The sequence below is a fragment of the Theropithecus gelada genome, chromosome 18, assembly GCF_003255815.1.
Source record: "Theropithecus gelada isolate Dixy chromosome 18, Tgel_1.0, whole genome shotgun sequence".
Lineage (NCBI taxonomy): Eukaryota > Metazoa > Chordata > Mammalia > Primates > Cercopithecidae > Theropithecus > Theropithecus gelada.
Genome location: NC_037686.1, coordinates 3,765,932 through 3,782,381, shown reverse-complemented (window position 1 = coordinate 3,782,381; position 16,450 = coordinate 3,765,932). Strand labels below are relative to the sequence as shown.

At 45.8% G+C, this 16,450-nt stretch overlaps 1 protein-coding gene and 1 pseudogene across 2 annotated transcripts in view; both read left to right on the top strand.

Moving 5' to 3' along the window:
- Positions 1 to 16,450, top strand: part of RAB31 (RAB31, member RAS oncogene family) — a 149,010-nt gene that overhangs the window by 38,280 nt on the left and 94,280 nt on the right. The window lies entirely within an intron of this gene.
- Positions 10,618 to 11,408, top strand: LOC112611287 (annotated as a pseudogene). Its single transcript, XR_003116627.1, has one exon. The product of XR_003116627.1 is annotated as a cyclin-dependent kinases regulatory subunit 1 pseudogene (transcript).

The following is a 16,450-nucleotide window of genomic DNA, read 5'->3' as shown; positions in this document are numbered from 1 at the left end:
TGACCCTGCCACGAGTGAACAGGTCCCAGCGTGAAAGCGGGACAAGAAAGTTGAGCTCGTGACCTCTGTCCATTGGGTCCTTCTGTTCATTCTTTCTTTTCTTCTCACTGTGTCGTTGTATCTCCCTGAACTCAGCTCCAGAATGAAACGTAGCTGTAACCCCGGCCACAGGGTGAGTCTATGTCGTGACTCTGTGGAGGCGTGGGCAGCGAGATGGTTGTCTACTGGGATCTGTGTTCTGGCTTTCGTGAAGAAGGGAAGAAATGGGAAACACACTAGTGCCAGCCTTGCTGCGACTGGTTGGCGGGAGTGTAAACAACTAGCTGGTTTGGATCTAGGATCAAGATGAAGCGTGATGGAAAACCCGGGCTGCCTTTATCCTTAGGTTAGCAAAATGGCAGGATGCTGCTGTCTGCGTCCCGGCTGACCCTGGTGTTCCTGACCGCTGCCAATACAGTTTGCCATTTAGATCCATTTAGCAGAAAAGGACATTCGTGTAGAAGGATCCCGCCTTGTAAAAATGCAGGCTTGGCATGCACTGGGGCCCTGGGAAGCCATTCTTATGAATCTTTTTCTGGGGGAGAGGTGCCGGCAGTTGCATGCAAAACTGGGCACTGCTGTGGCAGATTGGCCAGCGCATTCTTACGTGTGGCGGACACTGTGGAAAGGCTCCTTTGTGCCAGTTTGGATAAGACTGGGTAGGAAACCAGTGTTTGAAATTAGGTGCTGAGGTCGTAGAGTCAGATCACAGCAGAGCAGAAGTTTAAGCTCTGAGTTCGGAGAAGGTCTCAATATTTTCCCTGACCTCTGAAGTTGTCCAAACCACTAAGTGAAGAAACATACTTCCTTTGGTTCATCTGACCAAATTATCATCTGCAAACTTTTGGCCTTGTTGCCTCAATCGAACTGCAATCTTCCTGCCTGCCTGAGAGAGAACTGGGTGTCGGGGGAGCAGGGGCAATGTATTGTTGCTCCCCAGGGTCAAAATGTGAAACCAGACCAAAGGGTCCAGATGGAAACCAGAATGATGATTTCACTCCTGGAACGAGGCGTCATCTTTCCTAGCACATGTATTTTTCCTTCATGCCTCTTTTCTTTTTTCCTTTTTTAGTTTTAGTCTTTTTGAGACAAGGCCTCGCATTGTCACCCGGCCTGGAGCATAGCTCGCTGCAGCCTTGAACTTCTGTACTCAAGCAGTCCTCCTGCCTCATCCTCTCGAGTAGCTGGGACTATAGGCAAGCACCACCATGCCCGTCTAATTTATTTATTTTTTATTTTTTGTAGCGATGAGGTCTTGCCATGTTGCCCAGGCTGGCCTTGAATTCCTGGGCCTAAGTGATCCTCCTGCCTCAGCCCTGCAAGTTCATTTCTCTTTTAAAATAAAGTCAGTCAGTTGTAAAGTTAGAATGTAAAAACAAACACTTTCTGATGGATTAGAGGATGCACACAGCTTTCTGTAACTGAAATTCTGAGTGCATGTGCAACAGTGCCTTTAAACAATGACCTTGGCCTGCGGTGCACATTTGATACACTGAGCAGAACCGTGGCTGAATGAGTGCTCCTGGTGCTTTGGCTGGAGGCAGGACTTGGATGTTGGCAAGGCCCTGACATCGGGCCACAGTAATCTTTCCCAGACTCTGCATGTCCACGTTTTTCTAGGTGGGAGACATCATTCTTTTGATGTATTGCTCTCCAACCGCAATGGTAGAGCAGCACGTGATTAAGTTACGGTTAGACATAGAAACAATACTTGTAGCAGAAACTTGAGCTGGTGCATGTAAAAAAGTGGTTCATTTAATGATGTAATGGCAAAGTGAAGGGACCAAATGGAAAGGGGCGTGCCCAGGGCTCATCTACAAAATCTTCGGGACATTTCCTCCTGGGGGTCAAGCTTTAGATGCCTGCTGCCCAGCCATGAGAGAACATCAGAGGGCCACAGCGTTCCCCAGGTTTCCGTTAACAGAGCAAACAAAACAACATCCCTTGCAACCCAAAGGCAGGCACACAGCTGGGCCGCAGGAAGACAGGGATTGCACTAGAATCCCTTGCGGTCCTGAGAGTGCTGCCTTCTGGCTGCTTGGCTTAGCTCCTCTCTGCACCCCAGCTTCCTCTCGCCTTGCTGACTCCCCTGTGGGGAGTAAAAGAGGCTGCCTCCAGCCTCCGCTCGCACAGCTTTGTTTCTGCGTGTTCCCGGCCTCTGTGTGGAAGGACATGCTAAGAGCCCTTTCTCCACTGTGCTTGCATTGACTGATAACATGTCTGTCTGTGACACCAGCTCGGCCTTTTTTTTTTTGTGACGGAGTCTTGCTCTGTCACCCAGGCTGGAGTGCAGCAGTGTGATCTTGGCTCACGACAACCTCTGCCTCCAGGGTTCAAGCGATTCTCCTGTCTCAGCCTCCTGAGTAGCTGGGATTAGAGGTGCCAGGCTAATTTTTGTATTTTTAGTAGAAATGGGGTTTCACCATATTGGCCAGGCTGGTCTCGAACTTCTGACCTCAGGTGATCTGCCCGCCTCGGCCTCCCAACGTGCTGGGATTACAGGCATGAGCCTCCGTGCCCAGCCCAGCTCAGCCCTTTTAATGTACGGAACTGTGCAACCTGGAGGTCTGAGGGCAGCTGCAGCTTTCATTAGCTCCAGAATCCCATTGACGTCCGGGTTGGATGGCTCAGTATTAAGCAGATCCTGACTGATAAAATATCATTCTTCTAAAGTTTCTACTTCTGTATGTTTTATATATTCTATGATACTTTAGTACAGTAGTACATGTGTGCAATTTATAAATGAGTACACACATATTATAGGATGCACACAAACTCTTTTACAATTAGGATGTGCAATCAAAGAAGTTTGGAGACTTTTACTTTATGGAATGTCTACACTACATATAGGATGTTTATCCAGAATATCTCTGGGAATATGCAGTGGTTCATACAAGGGACAGATCATATCTTAATAAGCATATACTACACATTTTCTTTCTTGACTCCAAAAAAACTTAAAGAGATTTATGTCCATAGATCTTAAGGTATGTACAGTAGAATTTCATGTTTCAAACATTTACTGATAGTCTCACATTATCATGAGAAAGAAGACTGGGATTGTGCTGTGGGATTGTTATTAAGTTATCTATACTTACTTTCATAAAATGATTTTTAATATAAAATTAATCAAAGTTGCTCAGTTGTAAGAGATGAATGGCTTTATTTGAGATACTGCTATGATTCGAATGTTTGTCTCCTCTAAAACTCATGTTGAAACTTAATTCCCAGTATATTGAGAGGTGGGGCCTTTATGAGGTAATTGGGTCATGAGGGCTCTACTGTCATGAATGGGTTAATCCATGACGGGAGTGGTATTAATGGGATTAATGGGTTATCACAGGAGTGGCATTAGTGGCTTTATAAAGGGAGAAAGAAAGACCTGAGCTAACTCATCATCCCCTTTGCCATGTGATGCCCTGCTCCACCTTAGGACTCTACAGAGTCCTCAGCAGCAGGAAGGCCCTCACCAGATGCAGCTCCTCAAAGTCTATTGGACTTTCAGCCTCCATAGCCGTAAGAAATAAATTACTTTTTTTTATAAAGTACTCAGTTTCAGGTATTCTGTTATAAATAACAGAAAATGGATGGAGACAGATACCTTGGCTCTGAACTTTTTTCTTCCTTGGCTTTTGAAAGCCTCTCCTGGTCCAGTGTGGGTTCTATAAACTTTTTTGACTTCTTTAGGACTCAAGAGCTGGAGTGAAGGTCTTTTAGCAATGGAGAAAGTACGTACTAGGAGACGGAGGCATGGGAAGTGGCTCTAACCCCATTTCTACAAGTAGTGTGACTGTAGATCGTGCTGGGGCTCAAGTTCTTGATCTGTAAAATGGGAATGATGAAACCTCCAAGAGTCATCATGAAAATCAAATACAACCATGAACGTGTTTGTGCTCTATGAACTGTAAATCCTAAACGATAGGTTGCTTAAGATGAAGAAAGGCCATTGTTGAGTTTCTCATGAACCTCTGATGCAGGGCGCGTTCTAGTGTATCATGCGTAAGGGATCCTTGCCAAGTCTGAGGAAAACTATGTGGTGCCGAGTGCATCACCCCGGGCATGAGCAGTCCCACCCAAGACAGGCAGGGGGCTCCTGCCACTCTGCGCATAAACAGGAACTGAAAACAGAACTCCACCCCATTGAAACTTTGAGGTCTAGCATCATATTTTGTCCCTGTTTCTGCATCTTACGTGCTTATGCGATAAGGTACCGTCGGCCCTCAATATCTGTGGGTTCCGTGTTTGTGGACTCAACAACCTTGGATTTAAAATACCGGGAAAAAAATTGTGTCTGTACTGAACAAGCACAGGCTTTTTCTTTCTTTTTTTTTTTTTTTTTTTGAGATGGCGTCTCACTCTGTCGCCCAGGCTGGAGTGCAATGGTGCAATCTTGGCTCTGCCTCCTGGGTTCAAGAGATTCTCCTGCCTCGGCCTCCTGAGTACCTGGGGTTACAGGTGCGTGCCACCATGCCCGGCTAAGTTTTGTATTTTTAGTAGAGTCAGGGTTTCACCTTGTTGGTAAGGCTGGTCTCGAACTTCTGACCTCAAGTGATCCACCTGCCTAGGCCTCCCAAAGTGCTGGGATTACAGGCGTGAGTCACTGCACCCAGCCCAGACTTTTTTCTTGTCATTATTCCTTAAACAATATGGCATAACAACTGTTTACATAGAATTTACGTTGTATAGGTATTATAAGTAATCTAGAGATGATTTAAAGTGTACAGGAGGATATGCATGGGTTATATGCAAATATTATAACATTTTATATCAGGACTTGAACATTCTCAGATTTTGGTATCCGTAGGAGGTCCTGGAACCAATGCCCTAGGGATACCGAGGGACAACTGTATGCACTGTTGAACCTCCAATGTCTAACACAGTGCCTGGTGTGGCCTAGACATGGAATATGTGTTTAGTGAGTGGAAGAATAAAGGCATTGCCATACCTACTTGTCTCTCTGGCACTTGTCACAGGATTGCAAGCCCAGATGGTGTTTGTGAAGAGGCAGGAGTAGGTACAGTATGGAGGTCTAGAGCTTGGGTTTCTGAGGCACAGACCAGGATCAATTGTATCACCTCCCTAAGCCTGTTTTCCCAACTGTAAGGTGTCACACTAGTACATCTCTCGTAGAATTGGATTGAAGATTAAATGAGGTGATGCAAATTAACAGAGTCTAGCATATGGGGACGTGGAGTGGGTGTCTGCAGGCAGCCACTGCTCTGTGTAGGTTCTGCCTCTGCACCCTACAGTGGGAGGGCCGCTACTGGGAGAAGAATCAGACACAGAAGAGAGGAGTGGGAACAAGTGGGGTTCTGCTGGGAACCTCGTCATCTCTGTGTGCTAAAGACCTTCAGAGAGTAACGCCCAGTCTTTACTTCCAGCAAATTCCTCTTTTGGTCAACTCTAGTCCAGAACTCTATGGAGAAGGGACTTCTGGGAAGTGAGTGGTGTTCCCAGCTTTAGCCACGTTGAACCTAGGATGATCCAGGACACTGCATGTTAGGTCTGTGTAACAGTGTCTGTGTGGGCTGTGTGGGCATGTGTGTGCACATGTATGCATGTGCATGTATGTGTGTGTTCATGTGTGTGCTTCAGATCTCCTTTGGGGAATGTGCAGGAATGTCAGAAGTGGGGAGGTAGAGCCTCTGGGTTAGGGCAAGGGGCGAGAGACCCTCTTTGAGACCACCTGTGGGGGCTAAGATGACTCCATCCTGGATGCTAATCCATCATGTTGGCTTCCGATTAACTCCAGTTCTGGGAATGCCTCTAAGATTTCTATTTCATCTTGTTCCTTGTGTAAGAGCATGTACTTACCATAAATCTTGCCCTTAGGTCAAAACAACCTTGATGTTATCGTACTTACTGTAAATCTTGCTGTAATTGTCCTGCATAGCCCTTCTGAAGCACAGACACTGTCCCCCTGTGGTACGTAAGCCCTGGGCCTGGGGATGGTAGCGTAGGGATCCCCCATTTCGTCTGCAGGCCACCCGAGACACGGCTCCTGTTCACGCATCCCATTAAATGTTGCTCTCTGAGAAGCTGGATTTGCTGCCTTTCTTCGACCTCTCAGCTTCCTTGGCTTTTGGCAGTAGGTTTGCAAAATGACCTGCTCACCATGGAACCAGCTTATTCCAGTTGGAGTGGGATCAGCAGAATGGGGGAGTGGAGAGCATAACCCAGACCCCTCCACCCACGTGTTCATGGGAAGGTACTGGCTTCTCTGCCTCCTGGGGAGAAAAACCTCAAATGTCTGACTACGCTGACTCACTCGGACAGCCTTCCTTCTCTGTGGCCTCTGCTTGTGTTCTCCTCCCTCCTCCTCCCTTCTCCATTCACCAGTCCTGCCTGTCTCTCTGCTTGGCTAATGCATCCTTTTGGTTTCAGATTTCGTGTCCCTGCCTCCATGAAGCCTTCCCTGATTGCCCCAGTGTGGGCCGGTGTCCCTGTGCATCCCCATCACAGCACTTGTTACAGTCGATGCCACTTCCCAGTTTACTTGTCTGTATTCCTCACTCAACCAGGAGCCTGTGAGGGTGGAGACATGGGATCTTGCTGGGACTTACAGCAATAGCCATGTGCTTCCCTTCCCAATGTCACACAAGTGAGACATGGTCTGGTGCATCTGATTCTGAGTCTCAGCTGTATGCGAGTGTGGCATGACCTTTCATCCATCACCCCTCTCTGTCTCGCCACGAGGACAAAAGCAAGGGTGACAACTACAAAAATGACCACCGCTGCCGAGGCCTCTGCTCTGAAAGTGCAGCACGGTGGGTGAGACCTCAAGACAGTGTAACTGATGACGTCCGCAGAATTCAACCAGTGTGCCCTGGTGGGTGGGACAGGAAGTAGGGCAGTAGACGATTAGACAGAATTGATACTCTTTGAGATCAAGCAGTGTGTGGCTTTGAGATGGAGAAGCAGTAGTAGCTTTGTCCTTCCCAAGATTTGGACCCAGGGTTGCCTTGGGAATTCAGACATCAGGAAGGTGACCTGAAACATGGTGACTTGGCTATGTAGAGTGGAAGGCACTTAGAGGACATTTATCTATCCAGCGGGTCTTTTTGTTTTTGTTTTTTTTGAGACAAGGTCTTTCTCTGTTACTAAGGCTTGAGTGTAGTGCAGCCTCAACCTCCTGGGCTCAAGCAGTCCTCCTGTCTCAGCCTTCCATGTACCTGGGACACCAGGGACATGCTACCATGCCTAACTAATTTTTTGATTTTTTGTAAAGACAGTGTCTTGCTATGTTGTCCAGGCTGGTCTCAAACTCCTGGCTTCAAGCCATCCTCCCACCTCAGCCTCCCAAAGTGTTGGGATTATAGGGGTGAGCCACAGCATCTGGTGTATCTAGCAGGTCTTAAAAACTATTTAGGTCATAGATTACGTTGCAAATCTCATGAGGGACCCTCTCACCAAAAAAAATTACCTGCCCACAAAGGTTTCCATATGATTTAGGGGGATATTATATGCTTGAGGTCTATGATCTGTTTCTAAGCCTCATTCCCGAGGTGTGGTGATGAGGACCAACGAGGCGTATGCTTGCCTGAGGTCAAGACGGAGACAGGAGAGGTGACAAGGGCAAGGCTATCTCGAGACCTGTTTCCATACATGGTGGGGTCTCTCAACTTGAATGGAAAGTTTAATTTTGCCTCTGTATGGTGGTAGAAATAGTGTCAGTGACATCCAGTTTTTATAACGGGAAAGCACCACAGAGGATCTTGGGGTGCTGGGCTCTGACAGATGATGCATGAGCTATCAGGATTGTGTCCGCTTCAGAGGGTACAACATGGTGAGAAAAGGGGGCACCAGACTAACTAAGGCGGTCCCCGTGAGCACATTCTTGGGAAGTGTGAGGGTGGGTAAACGATCCTTGTTTCTTGCCTTGCATTGAAGCCTTTGCTATTCCACATTTCCTTTCTTTTTTTTTTAAAAAAAGATTATTTTAATTTTATTTTTTTTAACCTCGGTTAAAGATATGCATATTCCGCATTTTTGCTGGTGCTTTAGAATTTGTTTAATGAAATGAGCTTCTTTCTTTCTCTCTCTCTCTCTTTCTTTCTTTCTCTTTCTTTCTTTCTTTCTTTCTCTCTTTCTCTCTCTCTCTCTCTTTCTCTCTTTCTCTCTTTCTCTCTTTCTCCCTCTCTCCCTCTCTCCCTTTCCTGTCCTGTCCTGTCCTGTCCTTTCCTGTCCTTTCTTTCGATAAGGTCTCACTCAGTCACCCAGGCTGGGGTGTAATGGCACAATCACAGCTCACTGCTGCCTCAACCTCCCACCCTCAAGCGATCCTCCTACCCCAGCCTCCCAAATAGCTGGGACTACAGGCTTGCACCACCATGTCCAACTAATTTTTTATTTTCTGTAGCGACAAGGTCTTGCCATGTAGCGCAGGCTGGTCTCGAACTTCTGAGCTCAAGGAGTCCTCCCACGTAAGCCTCCCAAAGTGCTGGGATTGCAGACCTGAAGCCACCATGCTGGGCCATCAGCTGTTCTTTAGAACAATTTTTTTTCATTCTTTTTTAAAAAATCCTTTTTTCATTTAGTCTTCCCTGCATTTCAAATAGAACGATCTTATGAGAAGGGTCAGTGGGATTATTTAAAGCCGAGAGATGAGGCAGTGAGCTCCGGGAGGCGTTCGTGCCTCCCTTCTCCCTCTATCTGTCGGGTCCCAGGACTAAGGATCCTGGCTGTGGGCAATCTGCAGGGTGGAAGAACAATCCTGTTTCCCCTAAAATGTCTTGTCACGGTTCCCAAGGCCCCCACTAAGGACGCGTGGAGTGGGGAGGTGAGACGGGAGGAACTGAAACAGCCCCATCCTGGTGTTAGGCTCCCTATTGAGTCATAATGTGTGGAAATGATATCAAATGAAGGAGAGTTTTTCTACTGAGATAAAAAGGCACTTAATAAAACGACATAACACTTCACAGGGAGCTGTTTTAATGGCTGCTCAAAGCAACTCTGAAGTGTCTATAATGAGATCTTAAAAGCAAGTTCTGAAATCTCCAATTCTCTTCTTTCTGATCTTGGGTGCTGTGATATCTTCCCTAGAGACTGACTCGTAGACTGAATGACTGTATTACAGGGTAGCTCTCCAGCCATGCTAACTTCATTTGCTGATGGTAGGTTTATCGCTAGTGCTTAAATCACTCTAAATAGGTTTTGTCAGTTAAAGCAATGTAATATCTTTGCTTTCTTATAGCCCAGAGAGTAGACTTCTGTAGGAATATTCAGAATTACTGCTCGCAGAGCAGAACCTTGTAATCCTATAAAACTTTGCTCTCATCAACCCCTCACACTGTTGATCTGCCCTAAACCTTAATGTCCTGATTTGCCAAATGGGGATAACCCAACTTCATTAGGGTTGTTGAAAGATTAAATATGTAACAAGCCTGGACAGAGTCAGTGCTTACTAAATGCCTTCCATTATATCTGTATTAATTGCCCATTGCTGTTGTCCCCAAACCTAACAGCTTAAGACAACATGCACTGATTATGTCACAGTTTTTGTGGATCAGGAATTGGGCATGGCTTAGTAGGTGCTTGGGCTTGGGGATCTCTTACAAGTCTACAACAGGTGTCAGCTGGGGCTGCAGTCATCTCATGACGGAACTGGGGCAGGGTCTGCTTTCAGGCTCCTTGGTGGTTGTCACCAGGATGCAGTTCCTGGTGGCCTGTTGCGTATGTGCCCTGAGGCCTCTCTCAGCTCCTTGCCTTGCATCTCTTCATGCATGGCAGCTTGCAAGAGCAAACAGGCAAGAGGAAGAGAGGGAGTATGAAAAAGAGGGCCACCAGTATCTTTCATTTATTTATTTGTTTGTTTATTTATTTATTTATTTATGACAGAGTCTCGCTCTGTCACCCAGGCTGGAGTGCAGTGGCGTGATTTTGGCTCATTGCAACCTCTGCCACTAGGGTTCAAACGATTCTCGTGCCTCAGCCTCCCAAGTAGCTGGGATTATAGGTGCACGTCACCATGCCTGGCAAATTTTTAATATTTTTAGTAGAGATGGGGTTTCACCATGTTGGCCAGGGTGGTCTCAGACTCCTGAGCTCAGGTGATCCACCCGCCTCGGCCTCCCGAAGTGCTAGGATTACATGTGTGAGCCACTGTGCCCGGCCCCCAGTACCTTGTATAACCTCCCCCTCGGAGGTGACATCTGCCACTTTTGCTGCATTCCATTTCTTAGGAGCGAGTCATTGGGTCCAGGCCATATGGGAGTGAATACTGGGAGGCGGGGATTATTGGAGCCACTTTAGAAGCTGCCTACTGTAGTTGTCATGATTCTTCATCCTTTTCTGCTAGATATGCAACTCAGGAACAGTAAAGATTGTCTTGTAAAATATTGCAGAATGTAACAATAACAAATCCAAAGTTTGGAGCTTGGTGCCTCGCTTGGTAAGCGAGGTTATTCCACATGGTCTGCGGAGGCTCCCTGCGGGAGGTGGGTGCCTGTGCCACTCATCAGTGACCCATCTTGCCCAGTGAGGAGCTCGCACATGTGTTGCTTGTGAAGAAAGGCGGCAAACAAACAGGTGGTTCCTTGGATAGGAAGTATGATTTAAGTAAGAAACCACGTTAGGTGCTGCTGGGAGTTGCTTGGAGGTTGGCGGCGCGGGGCTGAAGGCTAGCAGACCGAGCGATCATGTCGCACAAACAGATTTACTATTCGGACAAATACGACAACGAAGAGTTTGAGTATCGACATGTCATGCTGCCCAAGGACATAGCCAAGCTGGTCCCTAAAACTCATTTGATGTCTGAATCTGAATGGAGGAATCTTGGCGTTCAGCAGAGTCAGGGATGGGTCCATTATATGATCCATGAACCAGAACCTCACATCTTGCTGTTCCGGCGCCCACTACCCAAGAAGCCAAAGAAATGAAGCTGGCAAGCTACTTTTCAGCCTCAAGCTTTACACAGCTGTCCTTACTTCCTAACATCTTTCTGATAATATTATTATGTTGCCTTCTTGTTTCTCACTTTGATATTTAAAAGATGTTCAATACACTGTTTGAATGTGCTGGTAACTGCTTTGCTTCTTGAGTAGAGCCACCACCACCATAGCCCAGCCAGATGAGTGCTCTGTGGACCCACAGCCTCAGCTGAGTGTGACCCCAGAAGCCACGATGTGCTCTGTATCCAGAACGCACTTGGCAGATGGAGGAAGCATCTGAGTTTGAGACCATGGCTGTTACCAGAGATCATGTAAACTTGCTGTTTTTGTTTTTTTCCTGCCGGGTGTTGTATGTGTGGTGACTTGTGGATTTATGTTTCAGTGTACTGGAAACTTTCCATTTTATTCAAGAAATCTGTTCATGTTAAAAGCCTTGATTAAAGAGGAAGTTTTTATAATCAAAAAAAAAAAAAAAAAAAAGAAACCACGTTACTTATTTTTTTAACAGTTAAGGCCACATTCTCTATTTCTGCTTAGCTGCACAGAGTTTGTACACTGGGACAAACTGCTCTCTGGAAATGCCAAGAAGCAGTGGGGCTATTATAAGAAAAACGGAACTGAAGGAGTTATGGAACTTGCTCTTCTTCCCCATTTAAGAGTTGTCTTCCTTCTTTAACTGATCGGAAGAGCAGGGGAGGAGGAGAGAGCGGTGGTGTGGTCTTCCTTAAGAGCTGGGCTAGGAGAGACATGGAGCCTCTGGCACTTTGGTTTTTCACTCCTGATAACGTCAGTGGCCCTGGCTTTCCTAGAACTCAGCAGCCGGGTTTCCTTTCCACCAGCGGGGTAGACGAGCCACCACCATTGAGGCTAGAACACTCAGTGGCTGAAAGATTGCTGAACTTGGGAATCCACCAGATAGGCCAGCTCTGCAAGAATGAGAGAAAAATAAATTTAACAGTAGCAGAAAGAGACAGTGTTTTTAAATATTACAAATATTTTCTTATTAGGAACAGTTTCTTTAGGGTGGATGATGTCCCAGCACCAAGACCCTCTGTTCTTTTTAAACCTTCATCTCAGAGTCTGAAAAGATCTGAAAAGTGTCCTGGCCTTAACATGTGTCCTTGGACAAGTTGCTTTAATTTCTTCCTTTAAACTTATGCTAAGGCCTAATCAAACATGACCAGAGAGATGAGGAGACAAGGCAACTCAAACGAAAACCTTTCAACAGACAATAGAAGCAGACCCACAGAGAATCTGAAGAATGAGATTATCAGACATGGACTTTAAAAGATGAATGTTTAATATGTTCAAGGAAATAAAAATCAAGATTTAAAAATTCATCAAGGAATTGAAAACTAGAAAATGAATAAAATGAAACATTTATAACTGAAAACTCTAATAATTGATATTAGGAAGTCAATAAATAGGGTTACCATATTTGATACATCTGTAGAAAAAACTGGAAAAAAATCTCCAAACTCAGAGAAACTCAGAGAGATAGAAAATAAAGAAAACAATAAGAGATATATATATATGTGTGTGTATATATATACGGTGAAAAAGTTTAATGTAGGCATAACTGGAGTTCCAGTAGGATAGAAGAGACTGAATGGAGCAGAAACAATGTCTAAAGAGATAATAGCTGGTACTTTTCCATAGGAATTGCTTAGCTTGGTGCCCAGAACTTTTTATATGGTTAGTAAATGTCAGCTTTTCTCATCATCAATATTATTATTTTGCTCATCTTTGCTCCTGTGGAAGATTTACACTGATGGCAGTTTATGAGAGTCCAAATCCACTAGGCCTTTTGTTCACCACAGATCTTACAGTCTTGGCGCTTCTGCTTCTACTGAAGGCCTGGAGTTGGGTTCACACTGGTTGAAATCTGATATGAAATTAGAGTAAGTTTTCCTATAGAAACAATGTTGTCAATGAATGTGGGTGTCCACTGTAGAGTGCTGTAGCTCAGCAAGCTTGGGATATAATCGGTCTTTATTTACAGCATCAGTTCAATGGAAAAACGCATATTTTAGTTTCACATGCGTAGCCAACAAATGCTCGCTTGGAACTCAGCCATCAGCAATCCAGTTGATGGAGTGGGGATTGCCTGTACAATTAGTTCGGTCACTGTCACCCTAACCTCCTGCCTTTGATTCCTTTGTAAAGTTTAAGTCTCATTTGTAAGTGTCCTCACTGCAGGAATCAGGACATAATCTTTTTATCCCCTGTCCTTGCGTACTGCTGACTGCACGGGCGGTGAATCAGCGGATGAATTCGTGCATGCATTTGTGCGTGCCTCCTGGAGAGATGGTTCGGCTGGTGAACAGGGCACTGGATATGGGGAATAGGAAGTCTGAGTCTTGTCTGAGTCTTGACTCTACCCTTACTAGTTACAGGCCCACTAGGAGAATCCGTGTTTTCCTTATGCGGGAATTGAGGATGAAGTCATCTGTCCTCCCCTGACAAAGGCCTGCTGTGAGGGCCAAGGGAGATAAGTGTGTGAACATGGGTGCACGGGCCATATTTTTGTATCTCAAATATGGCACCTTCTTCTCTGTATATGGGCTTCTGATTCTTTCATGGAGGGAACTGTGGACATTTCCAAGCTATGCTCATTAATGTTCATGGGGCATTAATCTAAATACTTGAGTTCACTTATGCCATGTATTAGTTTAAATTTACTTCCGTAAGGAATATGTTCCCTCATGAGGTGGACAGACAAAACGAAGTCTGGTGTAACAGGCCTAGAGCTGCATTTTCTTGCATTGCTAGCTCAGTTTTCCTAGAACAGCGTGTGAAGACTGAGATTGACTCTGCTTGAGTGAGATCTGCTCTCACCACCTCCAAAAGGAATCTTACAGAATGTTGTGGTAATAAAAACAGCACAGGATGGACTTGAGTTTGATAACGTTTTCTGCTTTTATGGCACTTCTTTTTTGGTAGTGGTTACTGTGACTTGTAAAAAACATACCTTTTTCTCTTCTGTGCATAATTGTCCCTCTGGTGAAAAGTGCTTGAGGTGAGAGGAATTATTTTATACCACCAACATAGTATTTTACAGCCCAGAGCAGACAGGCCCAGTAAGTCTGTAATCTGATAAGCCCCTGGAATGGGATCCACGTGCAAAGTATGTCCGTTCTCTTTGATGCAAAGGGAGGCCTAGACAGAGAATCAAGTGAGGAATGAATTGGAGCTCTCCAGGGAGCTCGCTGGTAGTTTTAGGAGTGATGGTCAGTGCGCGGTGGCTCAAGCCTGTAATCCCAGCACTTTGGGAGGCCGAGACGGGCGGATCACGAGGTCAGGAGATCGAGACCATCCTGGCTAACCCCGTGAAACCCCGTCTCTACTAAAAAATACAAAAAACTAGCCGGGCGAGGTGGCGGGCGCCTGCAGTCCCAGCTACTGGGGAGGCTGAGGCAGGAGAATGTCGTAAACCTGGGAGGCGGAGCTTGCAGTGAGCTGAGATCCGGCCACTGCACTCCAGCCTGGGAGACAGAGCGAGACTCCGTCTCAAAAAAAAAAAAAAAAAAAAAAAAAACCCTCCAGTCTTTGGTCTGGCCGACTGATAGGATACTTCACTTTGGGGACCCGAGGCTCTTGTTGGATATGTAGGATTGGGATTTTCTGTTGATTGCTTTGTAACAAACCTAGAGCAGGGGGCTGGGTGTAGGGGGTGGGGGAGAGTAGGTTGGAGGAGTATATTCTCTTCCCCTTAGGCAAAGCTTCAAAAAAGTGCTTTGTGGGTTAATATGGAATTTGTGCCATATTTCTGTGGGGTTTCTTTGAAATCGAAAAGGGCAGGTGCAGCGCTTCCTGGATTAAGCATCCTGAGCCGTTTGTCTTCTGCTCTTGAGTTGACCCTGGTTTTTGGACTGTAGAAAGGGGAGGAGTAGCCATCCAGTAACCCCGGCCTGAACTGCTAAGGCCAGGGCCCGGGGGCTGGGCTCTCACTCTTTCCAGACAGGGCCGAGGCACCGTCCTGCTCCAAGACGTGAAGGTGCCTTCCTACATGACCTCATCTCTGCATCTGCGAGCTCCATCTGCCCCCGGAGTGGGTGAGCCAGGCAAGCGTGGCACTGCCCTCATTACTATGCACTGCCTTCCCTTGCAGGCATCTCCACACAAGGCCACCTGCCTGGCAGGCGGGGCAGGCTGAGGCGGGGTGGGTGGGGTGTGTGTGCTGGTGTCCAAGGTGCCTGATGGGACCTCTACTTCTTTTGGTCACCTTTGGAGTCAGAACAGTCCAAACTGTTAATCATGCACAGTTCTGCCTGTTTCTCTCTTTATGTTATTTCTTTCTGCCCACAAGGTCTGCTGCCCTGTACAGGTCTCCTGAATTCCCTAACTTAACTCCTTGTCAATGTTGAAGACGCTGAAGACGTTTCAGAAGCATGTGGCTGGGCGCTTGGCTCATGCCGGTAATCTCAGCACTTTGGGAGGCTGAGGTGGGGATCGCTTGAGGCCAGGAGTTTGAGACCAGCCTGGGCAATATAATGACACCTCATCTCTGCCAAAATAAAAATAAAAAATTAGCCTAGCATGGTGGTGTGCACCTGCAGTCTTAGCTACTTGGGAGGCTGAGACAGGAGGATTGCTTGAGCCTGGAAGGAGCAGGTTGCAGTGAGCCGATATTGTGCCACTGTACTCCAGCCTGGGTGACAGAGTGAGCTCTTGTATCAAAACAAACAAACAAAACCCCAAACCAAAACAAACAAAAAGAAGTATGTAAGCCTTAAAGTCTAAACATTTAACTAAATGGATGACTGAATAAAAAAATAAACACAAAAATCCTTGTCATATAGGTTAACTCTGATTCCAAGATCAGAAAGAGACGCTGGAATTATCAGGTGACCCCCAACGGGATGTGACGCACAGAGTCAGTTCTGTAGTGTACATTGTAGGCAAATCATATTCTCTGTCTTTCTGAACATTCTGAGAAGAATGAACTCAAGGTTTGAAAGACTACCATGTATGCTATAATTTTTGTGTTTAGTTTTTTTTTTTTTTTTCTTATTTAACTACATTCTGAGGAATGGAATCCCTGAGTTTACAGGTCTTGTTAGTTGTTATTTCCTGTCCATAAGAATCATGTTGATTTATAATGTTATCAGCAATGTATATTCCTTACCAGTTTCCTAAGACACCTCATCACCTGAAGATTTCTGAAAGTCTGTGGAGCAGTGCTTAGTGAGTTTGGAGTGAAGGCGTCTGTAGGAGTATGGTGGATGTTGTGAAGAGAGACCAGAGGGGACAGCCTTTCCTTCTCAGTGCCCACTTTGATGGAGTCACAATTATTCCCTGAGGGTGGGGTTGAAAAGATTTTAAGGCCCTTTTCAGGTTCAATAAGATAATGTGTCTTGAATTGATTACTGATGTCTGCCACGAGAGCAGGATTAAGTAGTCTCGATCTATTTGCCTGGGAGGTATCATTCTTTTTTTAAATTATTATTATTATTATACTTTAAGTTCTGGGGTACATGTGCAGAACATGCAGGTTGGTTACATAGGTATACACGTACCAT